At 45.2% G+C, this 22,842-nt stretch overlaps 1 long non-coding RNA gene across 1 annotated transcript in view; it reads right to left on the reverse strand.

Moving 5' to 3' along the window:
• Positions 1–416: 416 nt before the first annotated feature.
• The window catches only part of LOC118905810, a 56,555-nt gene continuing 34,129 nt past the window's right edge, over positions 417–22,842 (reverse strand). Inside the window, exons 2-3 of the long non-coding RNA XR_005022339.1 lie at positions 4,159–4,359; positions 417–707 (exon numbers count right to left, since the gene is read on the reverse strand). This is a non-coding gene — a long non-coding RNA (uncharacterized LOC118905810). The remainder of the gene's footprint in view (positions 708–4,158; positions 4,360–22,842) is intronic.

Genomic DNA, 22,842 nt, shown 5'->3' on the forward strand with positions numbered 1-22,842 from the left:
GAATGAATGGGTGACTGATGTGTGGAGGGAGGGAGTAAGGCAGCTGAGAAGACAAAGGTCTCCACTAGCAAGCAAGCTCAAGTTTGCTGATAATTTGGGGGCACCATTTGTAGATCATGATCAGAGAAGGTGTGGGGAAAGACTCCCAAACGTCTCCCAGTGTTTTTCTCAAATGTTAACATGCTAATACTGAGTCTTGAGAGGTCTTCCAGAGAGAGAAGAAAAGGCAGGGCAAACCAGGCTGAGTAATAAGTGATTCAGGTTCAACACGCTTCTTCTAGACGCTGTCATAATGATCTGTGTGGTTATGGCAGGGTTGCCCTGTGGTCCTAGAGAAACGAATCTCAAATGTTATCTGGTAACCTTTCTATCAATATTTGAACATAACTAATAAGCAAACAATCCATTTTTCTTTAGTTATGCTTTTAATGAAGGAAAAGGGATGAAGACACACAGAGACTGGCCAGAGAATAAGAAACCGACCAGACTAGACCATAACCACAATATCGCAGAGACATCACCACTGAACGTGGAGGCCCTTAGAGTCCATGGCAGAATGGAGTCAGGTCCCAGGGCCAGCCCTTCCCCTGCACTCGGCTGTGGGCAGCAGGTAGAGGTGCTGCAGGGGACTGAGTCCTGTTTTCGGTGCCTGTGTCATTTTTCGAGCAAGTGTGTCATAAAGCTTCCTGTTTCATCTCCCAGTTATTCTGAAACAAAACATGCACGAAAAACACAGGTCACTGCCAACCGCATTGAGACACAGTCACTCCAGTATATGGAAACCGAAAGAAAGGGAAAGACAGATCGTAAATGCCACAGTAAGATGGGGAATCAAATTTATCAGCATCTATTCAAACAGTGATTAATCAACAAAGATTGGGTGGGGATAGGGGGGCGGGGCATCAGTTTAAAAATAATTCACAAGAGACTGTGAAGGCAGATGTTCCCAGAAGCCCACTGCCTGTTTACTGAAAAGTTGAAGTCAGTTCTGCCCCTCTGGGTCCAGGTCTAAGCCTGGGGCACACCGAGGCCCTTCCCCTAGGTGCTCCTGTTGGTCTAGCTGAAGTCACACAGGACTCTCAGGACAACCCTGGTGTTTGCCCAGGTGATGTCCTGAACACCTCTCCCCAGGGGTCCAAAGAGACTTAAAAGAGATCACCATGGAATTACAGTCCAACGAGGATGGACGAGGAGGATGGTGGCTGAACTTCTGGTCCCCTCTCCTCTTCCCCTCCAAGAGAGCTGGGCTCCCAGGGACATCACAGCATCGTGATCAGACAAGCTTGTACCGAGCAGCCTCAGCGAGGTGGAGGGAAGGAGAGATGCTAAGAGGGGGGACCTTGACCAAGCAAAGACCCTGAGGACAGCACAGGGTTAAGAACAGCTCCAAAACCTATGTTTCTATTAAAAACTGCCTTGCCACTTGAGACCAGTATGGTTTGGCTCCCAAGCAGCACATCGTTTGCGGAATCTCATTCTTAGTTCTCCCAAACAAGTGAAGGGACACTTCGAGAGACTGACAGAAGGATGGCTTGATTCATAAATACGAATGGCGTCACCTCCCCCAAAGACCGGTTTTGTGCTTAAATCTGCTGCTCAGACGCTTGGAGTAGGAAGAGAGGGGTGGAGACAGCATTGCCATGGGAGCAAGGTCAAATCCACACCTGCCTGCTATTCCCAGCCATATTCTCTGACCAGCCACTACTGATGGTCAGAGAAGAAATGGGCTCTGCCCATGACTGCTCAGAGCTTCCTTGAGGACCCTGCAATCCCCTCCGCATGCAATCTGCCCCAGATGCAACCCTGAGTTCACGGGGAAAGCCAGCTGCCCTGGCCCCTCTCCATTTCCTGACTTTTGTTAATGGCACAAAATTATTTGCAAAAAGGTCGGGGTGGGAGGGGCTGCATGACTCTGGAAAAGCTCCATCCTTCCGGGAGACATTCATTCACAATGCACAGTAACATGCAGAAGACCCTGAGAAGTTAGGAAATAAAGAAAGCCGTTTACATTAGTTTCTTGTGTGCTTCCCATACATATCTGGAGTGGAACCCCTCTTCCACAGGAACCTCTGCCGGCAGGGTTCCACAGGGCAGCAGACAGCAAAGCTTCTCTTTGACTGAGTCCTTGCTGTCCTGACACTCACAAAACAGTTGTGACAGTCTGCATTTATTTCCTGAAACTCTGTATTGTTTTTCCTCAATACCTTCCCCAAGTGCCCTCCACATATGAGTTAGCTGAAGCACACAGACTCCCGCAGCCTTTATTATTTTCTTCTCAGAGGCCTCCTATCCTAGTGGCAGTGAAATACCGGCCTTTCTGAGAGATAATGAACCTGGCTGTGTGGTCGCTAACATTCTGGAGAGAACACTGCTCAAATGAGCCTGCTGGGAAAACCAGTTTCCTGATGTGTGTTCCATGAGCTAGCATTTTCTAACGTGACAATATCTGAATCTGGGCCCAGATTTTATACACAGTGCCTTCCTGGGTGGGCAAAGAGAAACAGGAACTAAGAAATGCATCAGTGGCTGACATGGGTGGAAGGGGCAACCTTGTTCCTTCAGTTTGAAATAGAGAGACAGCTTAGGAACCTACGCTCCTCTCCAGTTACCCTACTTCTGAGTGGGGAGGAAAAACCAAAGTGCAAGAGCCCAGGCAGGATTGGTATGGACCACCCAACCACGTTACTTGGACCAGGATCACAGAGTGAGAGGTGGCAGGGCCGGAAGGATCGTCTGGTCAACCTGCATTTTACAAGCACACAGAGCAAGGAAGTCGGCAATCTTCCTAAGGTCACACTGGAAAAGACATTGCTGGGACCAAGACCTGAGTCTCTCCTACCTTCATCCCTAGATTCTGAATTGCAGCTTTCCACTGTAAAACCTGAGCTAGTTTGGTGTGCGAGCTTTTGCACGCATAAGTCAAATCCTGAGTGACTTCACGTTGACCCTGGCCAGCTAGTTAACACTGAAGAAACCCAAGATGGAACATCCAGGAACGCTAAAGATTTGCCCCTAATTCAGAACTGATCGCACATCTGGCGTTCCCTTATGCCAGCGGACACTGGGAGGGGATGGAGACCACCAGCGCCTCCCCTGTGTTAGGACATTCCTAGAGAAGCTTCTGGTCACACGTTACTTCCTTATTCTTACTCCCAGCTTGGCTGAGCTGTGCTGTTCTGCAGGTCTGTAGCATTCAGGGGCCCCCAGTAGGTCTCCCCACTGTGGGTACCCAGCTCCGCTTTCCCTCAGATCTGAGGGATGGCCTCAGGGTCACAGTACATCACACTGTGAATACGAGTCCTCATCAGGGGCCTGAAATGCAGCCCAGGCAATCTTCTGGATGCTCCCCGAGTCAGCTCCCAGATCACACCCTTTGGTTCCTAATGGCAGAGGGGAGGCTTCTAGCCTGGGAAACTGAGAAGGGGAGAGAGACAGCAGCTCAGACGCCCATCCCTGGGCTGGATGGGCCACCAGTCAGGGCATTTCCCCTTGATTCCATCCAAACTTCTATTTCCCAGGCAGTAAGTACCAGGGCAGGGGAGTGGGGAAGCAAGGAGCACAGACTTCAGTTTGCTGTAACATCCATGACACTGCCAATACCTCAGTGCGAAAAGCCAGACCAGAGCCCCCAGCCACCCATGTGCAAACACACACTCGAGCCCGCTGTGCATCAAGGGTTCCGTCAACGCTTGGGAAAACAACCGGCCAGGCGCTCACATCCTGTTCGTGTTGACTCACGTTGGATTCGGACAGGCTTGGAAGCCAATTTTTTTGAGCTTTTGAAACAGTTGCCAGGAGGGTGGGACCCGCTAGACAATGGCAAGGTGTTCGCTCTCAGGAGTCCTTGGCTTTTTACGTCTCAGAAAGTTAAAACCTAGAGGACGTGCTCAGAAAACGTCATTGCTTTTTACAGACTGATTTTAGGGATGAGTGATATGGATCCCGTGTGTAAAAGATTAAGTTTTTGTGCTACTAGAGACATCAGGGCAGGGGAGAGAGGAGCCGCCCTTGAGGGGCCCCCTTCCTTTGCTTCTGGGGGGGGGGCCCGTTTTTTAGAATGAAAGCCACATAACTCTGAGCAGACTTAGAACCTCTCCTGAGGGGACCTCCCCGAGAAGCAGTTTTTACGAAGTGTGCCACGCATCATTACAGACTTACCCGTGGTTCAGAAAGTTTCAGCCTTTAACTGATCCGTCAGCAGAGTGCGAGCCTTCCCCAGGGCTGCCCCGAACACAGCCGGGTCCTCTTGGCCGTCGTTTGTTGAGCTCATCCCATCTGCTAGATGCTGCTCCAGATGTGTGCTCTCCCTTAAGCATCCGCGCTCTCAGGTTGCTGCTGCTTTAGGAGCAGCTCTCTCGCCTGGGGGGCAGGGGAAGTTCAACCACCAGCCAGTACACGGTGGCACCCAGCCTCCAGTCCAGCATCCTGACCTTGACACTCTGCCACCTTCTGGGATGAACAGGAGCTCACAGGTCATTCAAACACCCTGAGCCCCTGAGGATCTCGGAAGTTTGCCCACCTTTTGGTACCGAGAGGGACCCACAAAATACCTCCCTCTGTTAATACTAAAGGTTTCCACTAATGGAGATGAGGGTGGGCAACCCAAGGGCCGGGCCTCACCGGATTATTTCCTGATCTAGTCAGTACCATCCCCCTCGCCTTGGTCACTTTCTCTATCCATAAAAGAAAACCTCCTTTTCAAAGAACTAAACCTCAAAAACATTTTAGCAGATCTATAGTCTGGTTGAACATCGTAAAAGGTCAAAATTACAGGTAACCTGCTATACCATTACTAAGAGATGCAAAGGGCCTTCTGAAAGGCTGGTTTTACCTCTAAGGTTGGTCTAGAACACACGAAGAGCAGCTCAGGATTAGAGGGAAGATGGAGACAACCTACAGGCTTTTAGGTTTTTCCAGTCACCCACGGCCCGTGGCCCTAACCAGTGGTCCTCAGTGTGGATCTCTGGATCACGGCATCACCCGAGAATTTTCAGAAACGCAGATTTCAGGGTGTGCCCCAGACCTTCTGAATTGGAAACTCTGGCGATGAGACCCAGGGGTGTCTGTTTTCACAAGCCCTCAAGTGTTTGTGACGCACGCACAAGCATCACCAGTAGTGAGTGATACCTGGGCCGCGGGCTAAGTCCCTGTGACCGCGGTGACTGCAGGTCAGCCATCTACTGATGTTCTCAGTTTGGGCAACTGTACCCAAGCTCCTCACTGGATGGCTCTGGCCCAGGATCCCCACAGTGGGAGGAAGAAACCAGCAGCCCAGAAACCATCTGAGACTTTCAACCTGTTCTCAGGCTGAGCTCGGGAGAAATGTTGGTATGATTCATCCCTCAGTGCCCTTTCCAGTTGCTGCTCATCTGTATAGCGTAGCGCGGGGCACCATGGGATACTACACCTGCACCCGGGATTTCCCCTCCGCATCACATTTCTTTCCTGGCCAAGCCCCACCCTCCCACACGGTAGCCTTCCTCTCCCCCCCCGCTCCCTTTGCCTGAGGGGAAATCTCGAGCCAGCTGTCTACTGGCATTCTCTCAAATAGGAGACTAGAAAATGTCTCCACCAGCTTGACCCTCCTGACTGCCACCCTGGGAGGAGAGGGGAGCAGAGCCCACTCTGCTTTGGGGCCCTGCTCACATTGACACCTGGTGATGTTCAGGTGGGGAGCGCCAGCCAAAGGCTCACAAACCGGACAGGTAGGAGGCAAACACATGACCAGGTCAAAAAAAAAAAAAAGGTAAAAAAAATAGTTTGTTTATCATTTTAAAAAAACGAACCTCATACAGGAAGTATGAGAAGAAGAAGAAGAAAAACACAAACCCAGGCTATGACACTGAAAGTGGCAGCACTGGATACAGACAAGATGAGGGCTCCTCAGTTTCCATTCCCACTTTGCAGGGGCGGTGGGAGCAGGTAGGGTAGGGCACCAGGTGAGGGTGGGGACTTACAAACGACGGGGATGCAACAAAGAAGGGGACCGTGAGTCACGAGGCACAGCCTTATCAGGCACAGGGCAGTGTGCGTGGGGTAGGACGATGTCCCATCCAGGGCCCTCCCTGCAGGTGTGACTGTCCCAGCCAGACATGGGGAAGAAGACGCCTAAAATGGAAACTGCCCTCCGAGAGCATCCCACGCGCCCGTCTCTCCCACCCCACGTTCCACCCCTTGTGTGTTTCAGGTCGAGACACAGGAGTTACCAGACCATGATCACCTCCCCCCACGCCCTTTCCAGAAGTGCCAGACTAGCAGCAGTCAGCTAGGGAGACCCCACCATCCCAGGCCTTCCATCCAAGCCGGTGGCTGTGCAGACCCTCAGGACCACAAGCCCAAACTGGCCCGACTTGCTTTGGTTTGATGGACACTGACACAAGGCCACCCAAGGCAGATAGGAGTCAAGTCAGATGCCTAACCCAGAGCCATCTGCCCTCTCTGAAATGTGGCTCAAATGGATTGTTTTAAAATGGGGGCATGGGATTCACAACGTCCACCCAAGAATTCAAATGAGGGAAAACAATGAGACTAAAGAACATTTCCTCTTTCACAGCACAAAACAGTAGGAGGATAGGAAATAGGAATCTTCCCTTCCCACCATAAAAAATCCCATACAAAGTGTTATAAATGTGCCACCCTGAAAGATACCAACGAAAGACTCCAAGTCATGACTGTCGCTGTCAAAGAAAGCCATCACTCTTAAAAAGAAAGACAAAAGAAAAAGAAACAAACTCGCCACCCCAAAAAAATCTCAAAATACGAACCAAACCTGCAAATCTACCTCAGGCGGTTCTATTATGAACCTATGTTTTAGCATGCTGTTTGAACAGGTAATAATTTTCCTACCGAAACTAATGTGGGTTGTGAAAGACATTTAAATGAAAAAATTTCCCCGTGGCTGCTATTTTCTTATCACCAAAGCCATCAAGTTTCAGTTTGAGTTATTTGTATTTATTTGTGAAAACAAAGATTAGATAAGTAGAACATAACCTATCCTAATTATTGCCCTGGAGTATCTGATTTTTTAGAACAAAAGAAAGAAAGAAAAAAAAAAAAAAGACCATCAGCACAACACTCAAGGCATGAGAATTCAGAAGAACAGAGAGGAGAGAGAGGATGCTGTTATCTCGTCCTATCACTTGAAAAAATGTATTGTCTCATGTAAGACATTCATTATTTGTTTACAGTCTGTGACGACCACATGAGAGGCAATGTGTACTTTTCGTTGTTAAAAACTTTTGTCAACTGTATGCTCAGATAGGGAATTTTTTTAAAACTGCAAACTATCGTTTTTGCTTTACACTTGCAAAAATGCAGGCACAGCCATATATTTCCACGTTGAAGTCTTGAAAAAAGGGAATTTACAGTGCTGCTTGAAAAGATCCAATTACGAGCTTCGAGACATTTACAAGCAGGTGGAGCCCGGATGAAACGTGGGGTTTAGGTGCAAAGCTGGATTTTAACTCAAATGTGTCTCAGATGCCAGGGGAGCAGCTTCTTTTCTGAAGTTTGTAAAAGAAATCCACTAGCTGAAATGGTTAATCAAAATTAGGGGTGAGCAGAAACCTCTCCCCACGTTCTGCCCCGCACAACATAAACACCAGAATGAAAAAATAACATGCAAAAAAGACCTGCAGTGGTCTCACATCACCGAACAAACTGTTTTTCTACCTATTTTGTGTTGCTGGCTTTTGTTATCAGCCCAATCGGCAAACTGTGGCCAATTTTGTCATGGTTGAAGCAGACATTTTGTTCCCAAACTGCTTTCAACATTTTAGCTACTAAATAGTTTATGAGAAATTGAAGAAGCCACAATACAAACAGAAAAGGTACCTAATCTTGCTAAATTAACCCCTTTTGCAGGTTAAAAGGACACACACACATAAAAGATTAAAAACAAGAATTCTAGCAAATTCAAATTCTGAAATAACCTAAGTAGAGTTTCCTGGAAACAAGAATAATTAATGATTAACTTACTGATTGGATTTTGAAACCAGCTACATGACATTCCCTGATTCTGACCACATGACGCCATGAAAGGTGCTTTTAATGATACAACATGTAATTTTTATTTTTCATCCACACACATCAAATGTTGTGTGAAAGTGAAGGGCAAAATATTAAAGGCGTCAATTGAATTATGCTAAAGGAAAAGAATCGGTTAAGCAGTTATTTACTACTGAAAATAAATGACACCCACGTAGTTCATCTTATATATTAATATTGAAACCAAATAGCAGTCTTCTACCACAAATCATTTCATTAAAAAAAATAATGAAACTAGTTAAAATGAAAACACAGGGTTTTATTTGATGAAACATTAAATATTCAGATCAAAATGATAGAAAGCTACCATGGCTTTTCAAAATTTGTTTATGCTGAATGCCAACAACAAATTGAAGATAAAAAAAGGATGAAAGAATCCTCGCTAAAAATCCAAGAATTAACTAATTGGAAGAAAAGCAGAATTTCAGACAGAAGACTTAAGAAAACTCTTCTCTGTTTGCAATCCTGTCTCATATTTGAATGTACAGCGTTATGTACATTTTAGCCTTTTAAAATACCAGCATGCCCACACACTATCTCAGATTAAACCAAGGAGAAAATGACACATTCTGAAACCATTTTCTAAAGCTCCTTTTCCTGATAACACTGAGGCACTCACAATCAATTTAATGAGTTTCTAAAAAGCCCAAACAACTCTCCATAAAGAGACAGAATTGTTCACAACAGCCTGCAGACATTTCTAGATTTTACAGGCAATACTAAGAGCATTAGTCCTTGCTATTTACATTTAGAAAAACTAAGCTGTTTTCAACATCTATATCAGAAAGAAATACTACTCAGTGCTTTGGCTAATTAAATACAGGAACAATTTGAAAAACCCCAATAGATCCAGCCCAACAGTCCCCTGATTTCAAACAATTTAAAAATTAGTTAATGCTTTCCCCTCCATGTTCTTTGCACAAATATATATTCTCCTAATCTATTCTTACTTGAAAATTCTTAAGGTAATAAAGAAAGTAAACACCCACAGAGGGTAAGAAGTCATTTCTTCTGAAAGTGGATTTCTTCCTAAAACATAGGGCAGCAAAATAAACACTGAAAAAGCACTACAAACAAATAACACAACTCAGGAAGAACACTGAGAACATGTACTGATGGACAGAAAACTTTGGAGGAATTTTCAATCCTTCAGAAGGATGGACACATTTGTGGTGAATTTACAGCATTCTCAGGGAGAGGATGGCATGGCTTTTCATAAACTTGAACTGAAGACAATATCAATGTAATAACATCTTCTGGTCAAGAGAATGTGTTAGGCTGTTCACCATCAGACATGTTTTAACATGTGATTCAGAATTTACACACTTCTTGTTTTTATGATCCAGCTCTTTCAATATTATGGGACTGATCTGACACTTTAGAGCAGGCAGCCTGACTTGTGTAAGACGACAGCGTTTAAGAACAAACCAAAAAACCTTGAATGAACCCTACAATGAAAGATGAGAGGGAATGAGAAGTCTCTGGGAATCACCTGAATTTGTTACTTTAAGACATTTTCTGTATGAGTATCTTACCCTAGAATATCTGCCCTCACCCTTAACCAGCATAATCGAATATTCACATTCAGAAAACCCCTGACCTTAGCTAATACTTGCCACTCTTAAACCACATATATCCCCTTCCCCCGACATAAGACTTGGAAATGATTGTGATTTTAGTCATCTGGAAAGAGTGAAACATGACATGGTCTTCAAGCACTTTCTTCAGAACCGTTGTCATTTTAACTCTGTTTTACCACAAGTAAAAAGGCCGTGCTCACGGAACAAATTCAAGTTCCCCCTCAATTGTATCTATAACCTGGGAATTTCTTATGATCAGGGTAGCACAGGACAAAAGCTTTCACTGAAGAAAGATTCAGAGCATTATTTTAAAATTCCCAATTTTTTGGCAAGTAGAAAAATCAAAAGGTAAACTCTTCCATATTATAAATTAATGTTCTCAGCACAACTACTTCACCTGCAACTAGCTAACTTATTCTTCCTTTTTTTCACAAAATGCACGTGTTAACACCAAGGTTTTAAAACACCATTGTTACATTTAGAGGCATTCCTAAGTGTAAGTAAGGGTTTTCTCCCCCATTTATTAGATACACATTTTTACTGAGAGCCAATCCATTGTGTATGAAATGACACAATTTTGTTAGAGCAATCTGGCTTTAAGGGTTAGGACAGGTTACACTGTAAAATTAAAATTAGAAAACCAAGCTTTTTTTTTTTTTTTCTTTAAAGCAAGTAATAATTTTCCAGAATCTAGAAATAACTGCAACTGGCAAAAAGAAAATAAAAAAGCCATACAGACAAGAGTGAAAAAAAAGCTCAGAAACTCAGAATCCTTGCCCTGGAAACAAAGGTCTCTCACATTTCATTTTCTATTTTCCACAAAGAAAAAACAGATAGCTCTCTAGTCCCCATATGAAATATGTAACAAGTATAAGAAATGTGCAATATCACAAATACTAATATATCTAAGTGAACATAGGAATTGCATTTTTTCTTGTTAGTGTGAATTCAACCTACCGTGTTGGTAAGTTGACAGAGATCAGACCCTGTAACTGCAGCATCAGAAATAGGACGATTTGTGTTGGAAACTCAAGTTTGAGCTAAAATGATTCTCCTCTGACAGGGTCTGTTAGCACAATTAAAAAGCATCGTGAACACCCCTGGATCATGAAGAGTATAGTATATTTTTGAGTCTAAAACTCTTCAATGATGTTGGCTTGAAAGCTGTTTAATTAGCTGTAAGATGCCAACCAATCTCTTTATCAAAGCCAGCTGAAAACAAAACTGAGAGAAACAGCTTGTGGTTTCACAAAAAATGTATTTACATGAAGTATATTTTAAAGGGAGTTCGATCATTAGGTACGATGTCATCTGGGCTGTGCGGTGGATTTGACATTTAAAGATGTCAGAGCTTGTCAGATTTATCTCCAGTCTATACTTAGTTTAGAAGTAACCACTTCTGTGAGCAAATCTTGTTTTGTTGATTTCCAGCCTCAAAATCTGCAAAGACTTAACTCTTATTTACAGAACACAAATCCTTTCCATGTCCTCTCACTTCCTTACCTAAGATCAACTAAAAAGAAAGTGGGGCCGTGGGTGACAAAGTGGAATTGAAGCCCGCTTTGACACCGAGTCACAGGGATGGGCACAGAGCAAGCAAACCACGGTGAACAGAGCACGGAGGGACAGAGTTACTATTGACAAGCATGATGTTTCCTGAAATATATAGGGGTCCAGACCTTTAGCCCACTACTTCCTGCTGCGTGTCTTGGAAAAAACATTCTGATAAGACGGGGTGCCCTTCACTTAACACTTAACATTGTCCAAGACGAGGAAAACCCAGAGTGACACAAAAAGTTTCACCATGACGAAAGCTAAAGCTGTCTCAGTAAAAGTCCCATCAAAGGATCAGTAAAAAGATCCAGAGAAACATCGGCCTTTACGCATCTTCAACCAGGAACATGGTTTGGTAGTTTCGTCAGATTGTTTAGTGACCGTGAATTCATGCTTTATATTTTATCAAGGGATGGGTTAGTGAATCACCACCATTTAACTATCACAAGAAAGATGTTTGAAGAATGGATTAGTCACTCATTCACTCTTTTCCAAAGACCACTTTTCATTTTGCCTAATTTGTTGAAAATGGAAATTAAGCTCTGAGACAAATTCGGCTTAAGACAAGCTGTAGCAGACCCAAGCGAAATCTGCAACCAGCAGCGCCCCTGAACCACAGAACCTCATGCCTGGGACCACACAGACCTTTCAAACAGAAAGGGAAATGGTCGTTGATGTTATATGACCAAAATGTACATTCAAATAAGAACTCTGTTCCTTAGCACCCTTTGACCATAATTCACATCATAGAGCTCAAGGGGTACCAGATCCAGGATATTAATGAAGGAGTTTACATGCAGTTAGCAATAGAGTTTTTAAAGGGTTAGAGAAAGAAGTGTTTTCTAAGACTGCCACTACCCATCAATTACTTTCCATAGTTTGTTTTAAAAGGGGCTTCTCCCCAAACCCAACTCTTTCATTGTTAATCATTTTGTTAAAAAAAAAAAAAAAAAAAAAAAAAGATGTAGCATAAAATGTGTCCATATAGGTTGCCGTTCAACCCCAGGAGAGCCAGGTCAGAGGAAATCCCCACCAGGGTTCTGACAGAGCCGCTAGAAAAGGAAGCAGTACAGGGGCCCAGGGAACAGGCAGAGGACAAGAATGGCTACGACTTATTATCTGCTCTGCAACTGTCTTATTAGTGGGAAATAGCCATTTGATTTATTTTCTAAACTCAAAGCCAACTGGACTTCATTTATTAAGAGCTCTCTTCTTGCCTGTGCAGTGGCACTCATTTGGGAAGTTACAAAAACCAGTGCCTAAGTACCAGGAAAGCTGCGGTCCAAGCAGGGTGGGAGAAAGGGGTTTCAGTCTCCCCTAAACCCAGGGGGCTCTGCTTCTAGATTCTGAGAGGCGCCCATCTGCCTGCTCCTTTGAACACAACACCAGACTGAGGTTCTGAGCCAGTGCACAGAGGTCCCAGGGACAGCTGATCAGCAAATTTGCTTGACGGATTGGTTTTGAGAAGGACAAATACAGAAAACAAAAGAGTTATGAGAGAGCACTAAAGCGCTTCTGATGGAACGAATCCAGAGCGGCCACGTGAGCCTGCAAAATCCAATGTGAAATCTTCCGAATATTTCAGCACGCCAGAGGGATCCCGACATCGGCAGGACCCTTCCCACCTGCCTGTGGCCACGGGCAAAGACAAGATGGCCGGGAGGTGACGTACTCTGCCTGGCGTGTCCCTCCCTCTGGGGCTGCCTTTGTCCTTGATGCTGTTCCCACTGTGTTTATTAGGTGACATTCTTGCAATGCTTTCTGCTTTCTTTCCGCTGCTGCCTGTTGCTAGGGAATGAGCCCTAATCGCTTCAAGCGAACAGAAGCACGGCCACGAGCGCTTGGCAATGTCTCCGTTCGGTGACAAGGTAGAAACAATCCTTGAAATCATCCTCATTTGCATTTTCCCTCCTAAGAATGGCAACATTTGCTCCATGCTGGAATGTGTGTTTTCTTCGTCTTAACGTTGGGTTTGGTGCCTTTGGGATGGATCTCATGCCCGTCCCGACTGTCTGTTCTTGTCACCAACCGTCCTGCCCCAGGTGGCGGCAGGCAATTAGAATAGCTTGGCTCTGGATCACACTCCACTGTCAGCCTTTATTTACTTTTTTCTTTTTTGTTCTTGGAGAGAAGCAAACCACATCGTCAAAGCATTTAAAAACACAAACCAAAGGAAACTCGGTTTCCAGGCTTTAAGTAGATGCTATTTACCCACAGTTTATTTCCAGAAGTCACTTGGAAACCGTTGTCACTTTCCACTCAGATTCACTGAGGAGCCTGACACTGTGGTAGTGTCAATGATCTATATTTGCTTCTTGCCGGTGGGAAGCAAAACCCAGTCTCTGTCTTCAAACCCAGACTCACCTTGATTCTCTGGACGTGGCTTCCCCAGCTCTCTCATGTGCCTTCCATGGGGGTGGCCAGAGTCTAGCCCCTGCTGGTGGCCGTGACTCAGAAGCCAGTGGAGATGGAGTGAGCCATTCTCTCTTTAGACGCTACCACCCCTCATTTGAATGGAAGGGCAAATGTCACTTTGTGGTTGGAAATGTACCTCCTGTTACCTCTCCCTGGGAGGACAGACCTTGTCACCAGGCAACACGTAGGCCTCGTGCTTCAGGCTTCCTTCGAGTAGTTGGGTGACCAGTGTTGGGGAAGGCTCAGTCAGGCTTGCAGTGTGTCCCCTGCCAGCACGGGGGGTTTGGTCAGAGTTGGCCCTGGGTGAGAATCTGCTAAATGGACCCACGAATGGCAGACGGATGAGCTTGTCAGGTAGCATGAGCCCACTTCCTAGCTTGGGACTCACCACAGTTCCAGGGTGGGCACAGATGGGTACCTTGGGGTGACCAAGACTGACAGCTACCATTTGCTGAGGTCCTGTCCTAGGCGCATCGTGTAAATTATCGACTTTGCCCAAACTTCTGAAGCCGATACTCTTGTTACCCTCATTTAGAGAGAAGGGAGCCATGGGGTCGGGGTAGGGGGTTTAACCGGCTGCAGATGACAGCAAGTGAAGAGTTGGGAAGGACGGCAGACGTCTGTTGGCCCCGCCCACGCCCTTGCCTTCTTACCAGGCCGCCTTCACCACTGTTTAAATCAGTGGCCACCACCCCCACAGCCTGTGGAGCCCCTTCCGTGGAGGTTGCTGGTCCACGGATCCGTGTGTCTGGCTGGACTGCAAGTTCCCCAGGACGGACCCTGTGGCTGGTGGACCCAGCGTGGCCAGCACCAAGCACCCTGCCTGGAGCACCACGGACAGCCCATTAGCGTTTAAGAAGTGGGTTGCCATCTCCTGCCCGTGGAGCCTTCCAAAGCCAAGAGGACAGTGTCTTCAGTATTGGGTGTTTGAGCTTATACTAAGAGGAAGAAATCCGAGTAATAGGTTCATCCCTCCCGCCTGGAGAAGGTTCCTCACTCCCACCATGCACTTCGGTGAGCCTGGGTCTCCATCCTTTAGACTTCCTTGGTCCCTGAGTGTCCCCCACAGACCCTCCTCCACCGTGCCTGCACCAAGTCCTAACACTACCATCTGCCATCCCCGCCTCCCTCTGCCCTTCCCTGGAAAGACTGAGGAGGTGGGCTGTGGTCATCCCGCCCCTGGGCTCAGCCTCCCAGACCAGCGGTGAACACACCTCGGGGAGGCTCGTGTGTTCATGAAGCTCTCAAAGCAGGATTTCTGGTCTCTTTTCAGAGCAAACTGTGGGCGTTGGGAGGAGGGGAGGTGATGTCTGGAGATAAGACTGTCCCCGCAGCTGGCAGATTACAAGATTTCTCCCAGGGGAGCCCTTGGTGTCTGTTTCTCCTTAACCAGGTTCTTCTCCTGCTTGGCCCACGGTACCACGTTGGAGAGCAGATGGCCATGGTCACCGGGAAGGCCAGTGAGCCCCAGGTGGCACTCCCTCTCGGACCACCCAGGGCATTGTGGCTTTTCTGTTCCTTCCCACTGTTGGTGCTGTGACCCATCTCATTCCTGGGGGCGGGGGCGGTCACCTAACATGGACCACATATGGTCCGCTTGGTGGGAGTGCAAACCTCTCTGAGTCTCTCCACGATTGGAAAAAAAATAATAAAATAGTTCTGCTTCTGTTATTTGCTGCTTCCCTTGGCCTTCTTCTCTTCCTGTAGATTAATATATTAAGGGGCGGTTTCAGTGTTTAATTCATGTCTTTTTTTTTCAAGCAAAAATACAAAAATAATTTTTCTTGTATTTTTTAAAGCAATTTATGTGCATTGTTTTTTTGTTTTTTTTTAAAATTTTTATTTTGTTTATGGCTGTGTTGGGTCTTCATTTCTGTGCGAGGGCTTTCTCTAGTTGTGGCAAGCGGGGGCCACTCTTCATCGCGGTGCGCGGGCCTCTCACTATCGCGGCCTCTCTTGTGGCGGAGCACAGGCTCCAGACGCGCAGGCTCAGTAATTGTGGCTCACGGGCCTAGCTGCTCCAAGGCATGTGGGATCTTCCCAGACCAGGGCTCGAACCCGTGTCCCCTGCATTGGCAGGCAGATTCTCAACCACTGCGCCACCAGGGAAGCCCGATGTGCATTGTTTTTTTAAAAAAAAAAGTGCAGAAGAAAGAGAGGATGAGGGGCTGGGGAAAAAAGCAAGAGGACAAAAAGGAGGAGGAAGAGGAGATGTTTGGGAAGAAAGGAAGGAGGGAGGGAGGGAGGGATGGAGGAGAAATCCACACAGACACGGAGGTTCCTCCCGAGAGAACCTGAAGGAAGCCGGGGCCTCCTTTCTGATTCAGATACTTATTCCATGCAGTTTTTAAAAAGCAATTGTAGAAATTAAAGGGGAAAGGAGCTTTGGTCACAGAATCACTATTCTATGCATCATGATCTTTCCACGTTGAGAAAAGGCACTCTTCCCTTGTGATGAAAATATGACTTTGCCTACCTAGCAGTGTGACAGGACTATTTTAAAAGCAGGTCAGTACATGAAGCCAGGAAGAATTGTCTCAAGACTGTCAACATGACACTGGAAACCCCTGCTATGGGAATAAATCTCCTTGCCTGCAGGGGAAAAACAAATCCAGCCAGACCACTCAGGGAGGCCACGGGGACATTTCTGGGCACTTTTAATAAACTATTGTTTTCATGGAAAATGTTCCGATATGAATGAGAATTCTGCAATTTATTTGGAAAGTCCAAAGATGTAATAAAAGAAAAGGTACACCCATTATGGTCATCCATGTCATTCCCTGTTGTGGCCTCATAATACTAACTCACAGTAATAAAGAGGCTTTCAGAGGAACTCCAGCGGCCAAATTTGGGACGCCAGGTGTTAAGGTGACAAAAAGCTCAGCTTGCGGCAGCTCCTGATTCAGGGGCAGAGCTGCAGGTGTAGACCTGGCTTCCCTGATGTCCTTTCGCTTGGTGGGGGCGGGTCTGTAAAAAGCCACACTGTCCCTTGGGCCCTCACCTGGCTCAGTGCTCCGCCAGCACACACCTTATTTGCTACTTCGTCCTGTTCATCAGCTTTTCCTTCTAACCTTCTTGGCAATGTCACCAGAACCAGTCTCCCAGTTTTTTCTGATAAGCCCGTTTCACACTCTGACGGACACACCCCAGTTTGGAAGTTAATTTCTAATATTAAATTCCAGGACGTCCCTCCTTGGTTTCACCCCATTACTCTGGTCACGCTTCCTACCGTGCTAAACACTGCTTTTATCTCCTGGGCATCAGTCACCTTCACGTTGGTGAGTTCTATTCCTTTTCCCGCCCAAGCTCCCTTCAGGCAAGATCAACGCATTTAATTCTCAAGAGCCTTGGATCACCAGGCTGTCCTCGGTGACTTTCGTCCAGCCACTCGGCTCTTTCACCTTCCTCCTTTCTACATCAGGTGGTCCCAACTGAACGTGTGTGGTCCACTTCTGAAGGAGCTCAGACCCAGGGAAACACTCATCAGATTAGGAGAAATATACTTTCGCCTAAGATTCCCAGTGAGCTGAATTACAAAACTAACCACAGAAAACAGCCCGGAACAACCCTGATGTTGAAGGTGATATATCTGGCTCCACGTTGGGACGGCGTGGGATGGCCACTTATAAATCCCCCAGAAGTGCTGTCATTCGTGCAAGATTTTTCCGAACGGCATCTCCACGGGCAATGGATGGGACGAAGCGATCATTTTCTCCAGCAAGACGTATTTTAGAAAGCGAAAGGCAAAATGGCTTTTTAGTTGTAGCGCTGCCTCATTTGGAAAGAAAAAGTATGTCATGCTCTTGTTTCACTGACATGCCTGTCTCACACATCAAGCACTTGTGGTCCTTCGCTCGGGCAGTTTCTTCATTTCACTGCAGCCTCTACCCAGAATTATTAATGCTGACATTGGGCACAAATGTGTTACAATAAAACCTTGCACGGGCGCACTGTTTACCCTCAGGAAGTAGGCAAGTCGTCTACAAGTGGGACTACAGCTTGTGTGAAATTAAACATAATTCGTGTTAATTCCAACGAAGTGGAATTTTTAAAATCAAACGTGGCTCAAGAACTTGTTTGATGATGGGGGATATATACTGGAGTAAAAAATAAAGGCATATCATAGAAGAGGCTTGAGAGATTGTATTCCAACGCCATAGAGTGGTTATTGAAATTTGTTTCATGAGGGTTTAGCTCCCGAGCTGATTTAAACCACTTTACAAACATCACATGGATAAGTCTCGCATATATACTTCCCTTGGTAAGATGGTACACTTGAGGAAAGTAGATGTAAACTAAATATGAATTAAGGTTTGAAAGCATGGATAGAGCCCATCAAATCCCAAACTCACATCGAGTGACAGTGTCTTGCACTCAGGAAGAGACAGTGGGCTGCAAACTGCCACTATAGGAGCCACTTTGGTTTCAAACACGATTTTCCCATGAAATAAAAGCCAGTCACGGGGCTGGGGAATCAATCAGCCTCTGGTCTGGGAACCTTCCCTTAGTGACGCACCCAGCTAACTCATGGACCGGCTGGATTAAAGGCTGCAGGATTAAAAGGTCCTAGCTGCAGGGCTTTATCACAAAGCTAATCTAACCAATGGCATGGTTACTCCAAATGAGAAGGAATGGCCATTCTGGGGAGAGGCAGACAAGTGTCATCTAAGAGTCTGGGACTGGTCTCCCGTCATCACTCAGGGGTGAGAACAGGCTTCCTCCCGGGCCTCAGCTCTCAGATCTGTAAAACCAGAGGTCTGGACTCAGTGGTGGCTCTTGAGATTTTTTTCCCTCTGTAATTTCTATAATTCCTTGCAAATCACATCTAGCATCTAACTTTATTACACATAGTGATTCAGATGCCTTACTTCCGTGCATGTGGGTTTTTTTTTTTTTACTGTGGCAAAATATACATAACATAAAATTTACCATTTTAACTATTTTTAAGCTTAAAATTTAGTAGTAAAAAGCACATTCACAATGTTGTACAACTATTACCACTATCCATGTCCAGAAATTTGCATCATCCCAAGCAGAAATCTGGTACCCGGTAAACAATAACTCTCCATTCCTCCTTATCCCCAGCCCCTGGTAATCCCTCTTATACTTTCTTTCTCTTTGGATTTCACAGCCCTAGGCATCTCATGGAAGGACAATCATAGAATATTTTCATATTCACAAACCTTCTCAGCATGGTGAGGATTAAATAGGAATATGGTTTATTTGGTGCACTGTTCTTTTCCTTTCCTGCTACATGTAAGTTATATTAAAACAGAGTGGCCTTCTTTAGGGCCACTGGTGTGAGAAAAATGGAAGTTGAGACCAGACATCTAGCATAGAAAGCCTATATGCAGGGAGAGGATCCAGTGATAAATACCGCTGTTCTGGTTTGGTAAAAGACACACTTTAAAAACTACTATTTTAAAAGTCATTTCAGAAGTAAAATTAGCCAGGCTGCTATCTCATACCCATCATGAGTCCTCTGTACGCGATCTCGCTCTCACCACTGAGTAAACTTTTGCGAAACAACAGGAAACTCATCATGGATCCCAACAGAAAATACAGTGAGTAATTCCCCTGAAGAAGGGATGGCTGAGGTTGATGATTTAGTGGTTAAAAAATTAAAAAGAACCAACAAAAAAAAAAAAAAAAAGGAAGGAGGAGAGAAAAAGAAAAAGGTTTTCTTGCTGCTAGGAAAGGCAAGTTTCATTTTTCAAATTCATCTGTTAACACCAAAAATTATGGATAAGGCCAGCATGTGTCATTCGTTTTGTACAAGGAACCACATGCATCTTGCTAATTTTTTTGACTTGTGTACTACAAGATGAGTTGCAGCATCACAGAAAACTTAATTGCATAGGCAAGCAAATATGAAATACTAATTTCATAGGTAAGCAATTATGAAATATTTATGCCATGCAATGTGGGTGAATTTGGAGATAAAAATCACTGACCCAGTATGTGAATTACTGATTATAGAGCATTGTTTACTATATCATAACAACAGCAAAATATGTGAATGATCATATGACAGTTCTAATTTGAAATATAATTCTAAATCATTTTTACCTTAGATCTAAAAAGGCCTGATGTGTAAAAATTATTAAGGCTTAACAGAGAAAAAAAAAAAAGAAAGCTAAATGCTCCATTTTAATTCAGAACTCAGCAGATGTCAACTTGTTTCAATTTCTGAACCCTCTCCTGTTGGGATTATTATAATGTCCTTTTTGATATTGAAAAGAAATGGAGGTGGATCAACTAATATTATTCTTCTCTTTAAAAAGGACTCAGATCATTGGTATATATACATTAGCTACATAAAATATACAATATATAAATATATATGGAAATATTACAATGACCAAGAAGATTTATTAACAGATTTCCTAAGAAAAAGAGGAAAATCTTCTAGAAAAGCAAATTCCTGATTTGGCACAATTAATTGTAGGCTCTTTGAATTATCTGGAGGGAAGGGTTACAGAGAGTACATATTTACATATCTTTATAGAAGAGAATGGATCTTTCAGACCAGTGACCAAACATTAAAGCTCTAAAATTACACCATTGAGGTCCTCTACTGTTTCCTTCTTTTGGACAAAATCTAATTGCCAGTCATATGCTGTTTGGTGCAAAGTCAGGCCGATTAATGAATGGGCCAAGTTAGCCCGGCCACACCAGAGCCAGACTCTTTAAGACCAAGCCTGCTCACACCGTAGGGTTTTGAAATCATCAAGTCACTAGACCACACACCAAGCAAGGAGAGATCACTTCACAAAAAGAAAATAACTATGTTTAAAACGAAAGCATTATCGACTTTGGTCTAAAGCTGGTAAAATGACCTTCGGGAAATTTCAAAGTGAAACAGATCAAATTCATTTTCAATCCCTCCTTAACTATAAATTGTCAGAAATAAAAATGGGCTAATCAGGCTCAGGGCACCAATGTTTAAAAAAACGACTCAGACAGCATAGGTCATGGAAATTCCTGCAATTTCATAACAGGGCCCTTACAAACTGGTGTTCAGTCGGATTGCATTTTGGGGTAATAATGTCCAAACTTTCGAATGGCAGAATCCAAGGGTGGGTGACCTTCACAGGACTCTGGGGTGGATATTTTATTTCACACACATCCCACCACCACCAAATATTGTGACAGAGTGGGGTCGAGCATGCTTCAAAAATACCTCTCGCTCACAAATGACTGCCAGTCAACTCACATTTGACTGTGAAAGCCACAGAGGGGGAAAGAGGTCTAACCCAGCTACAGGGGGAGGCAGAGTGGTTCTGTTCTGGAACCCTTGGCATCTGTGGGTGAGCAGATTATTTTCTAATGAGTAAGACTGAAATCAGTGAAAATGCTCAGCGTTACAAGAAAAATTACTTATCTGCTCTCTAAACTCTAAGCCCAGCCATCTAAGAAAAGACTCAGTAATTCAGGAGCCAGAATATACAAAAGCAACCCGACACTTCTTGCAGAATATCTTCACCTGACTCGACTTTTGGATTTAACTCCAATCATTTATCTTCACAGACATGGCAGGGGTCTGGTCCAGGAAGCATTTAGATGCTCCATTGCTGGGACATTCTATTTACTGACAGGGGCTAACTTAGGTGGTTACAGTTCTTGACTCTGAACAGAAAATAAAATGGTAAAAATAGTCATGAGAGTGCCGAATACCTGTGTACTCAACCTAAAATGTGCAACATCTTAGGGAAACCCACTGTTCACCATCTCCAGAAACAGTGACCACTGCCCTCTGAAAGCAAACTGGTTAATCCTGTCAAAATCAGGCTTCTTTGCCCTAAAAAGACCCTGAAAGGTCCTTCAAACACCAAGTTCCACATGGAGACATTTGTCTCCCTGAAACCTTTCCCCAGAACCTGGGAGGATGTCACACACTTATACACATCCTACTTCTTCCCCGAAGAGGGCTAAGCCCAGAAAAGACCTCATGGGATTTCTAATTGGTGAAATCCTGCGACCCCAAGGGTTTGCTTTTCTCCAGGTTCAGGGTGACAGAGAAGGGATTTATTTACTCTCTCCCATGTTTTGACTTTCACAGCAACAAGAGCTTGTTTGAATGGCATCGAGGCTCCAGACCGTGGGATCCCTGGGGCAGGGTCTGGGCAGTTGGCACTCTCCCTCTTACCTCTGCCCATGCTCACGTTCTTGTGACGGCATCTCTATCTTTTCCTTCTAGTTTTTAACATTGAGTTTCACTTAGTACTAAGTGCAAAAGCAAGCAAGACAGAAGGGCAGACTCAGGACAGGCAGCTGTCTGGGTGGTGCAGGCACCAGCCACGGGCCCAGGCTTGACCAGAGCAGGCACTGGGGAGGTTAGATGAGACCCAGGTGGCTATGGATGAAAAGCCCGGGTGATGGTGGAAGGGGGTCCTCTGGGTGCCTCTGGGGAGGGGTGGGGACCCTGGGCACACTTGGGACAGAGCCTGGCCTGCCCCCTCCCTAGCATTCCTATTCCCTCAGCTCCCCCTTCTTGCAGCTCTGCCCCCCTCTTTCCTGCCTGGCATCCCCAGCTATGGGACATCTAAGGAGGTGACACCATCATGGGGGAAAAAGGTAAAAGGCTAGAGGGTCTAAAACTCCAGGCATGGTTCTGCAAGCCCTCACACAGAACGGGGAAGCCCTGGAAAGTACAGAAACCCCATAAGTGCAGGGTTAGAACGGAGGTGACATTACACTGTGACTGATAACTGTCCCACAAGAATCAACACATCCCCGCACCTCCCCTGTCTAGCTTCTGCTTGTCCCAGGGGCCGGAGCTCCCAGACCCCAGTTCAAACAGGCCAGGACTCACTGAGGGCAGAGGGCCTGGGGAGGTGAGGGTTACTTTCAGGAGTATCCATTCTTGCCGATCACCTCATCATAGATCATGAAATGAACTACTGCCGTGATTATTAAAGTCACCCTTTCAGCAAAGGAAAACAAGATTCAGATTCTCTTCACCACTTGTTCCAAATGGCAACAGCCCACGGTTGTAGCGAATGAACTGTCTTAAAGATAAATAAAGGTTGCACGTTCCTATTTAATTGTTTGCTCCTGGTTCTTTAACACACACACACACTCACAGACACACACACAAAAATGAGCATTCAGGGGAAATGAAAAAGTCTCGTGTACTCAGAATGAGGAGTAAAGAAGAAAAATATTTTTTTCCATAGGAATGGCCTTACTTTCACATCCTTAAAATTCTACAACTTGGTTCAGGGCCAATAAAGAGGAAACCACT

Source organism: Balaenoptera musculus, chromosome 13 (genome assembly GCF_009873245.2).
Source record: "Balaenoptera musculus isolate JJ_BM4_2016_0621 chromosome 13, mBalMus1.pri.v3, whole genome shotgun sequence".
NCBI lineage: Eukaryota > Metazoa > Chordata > Mammalia > Artiodactyla > Balaenopteridae > Balaenoptera > Balaenoptera musculus.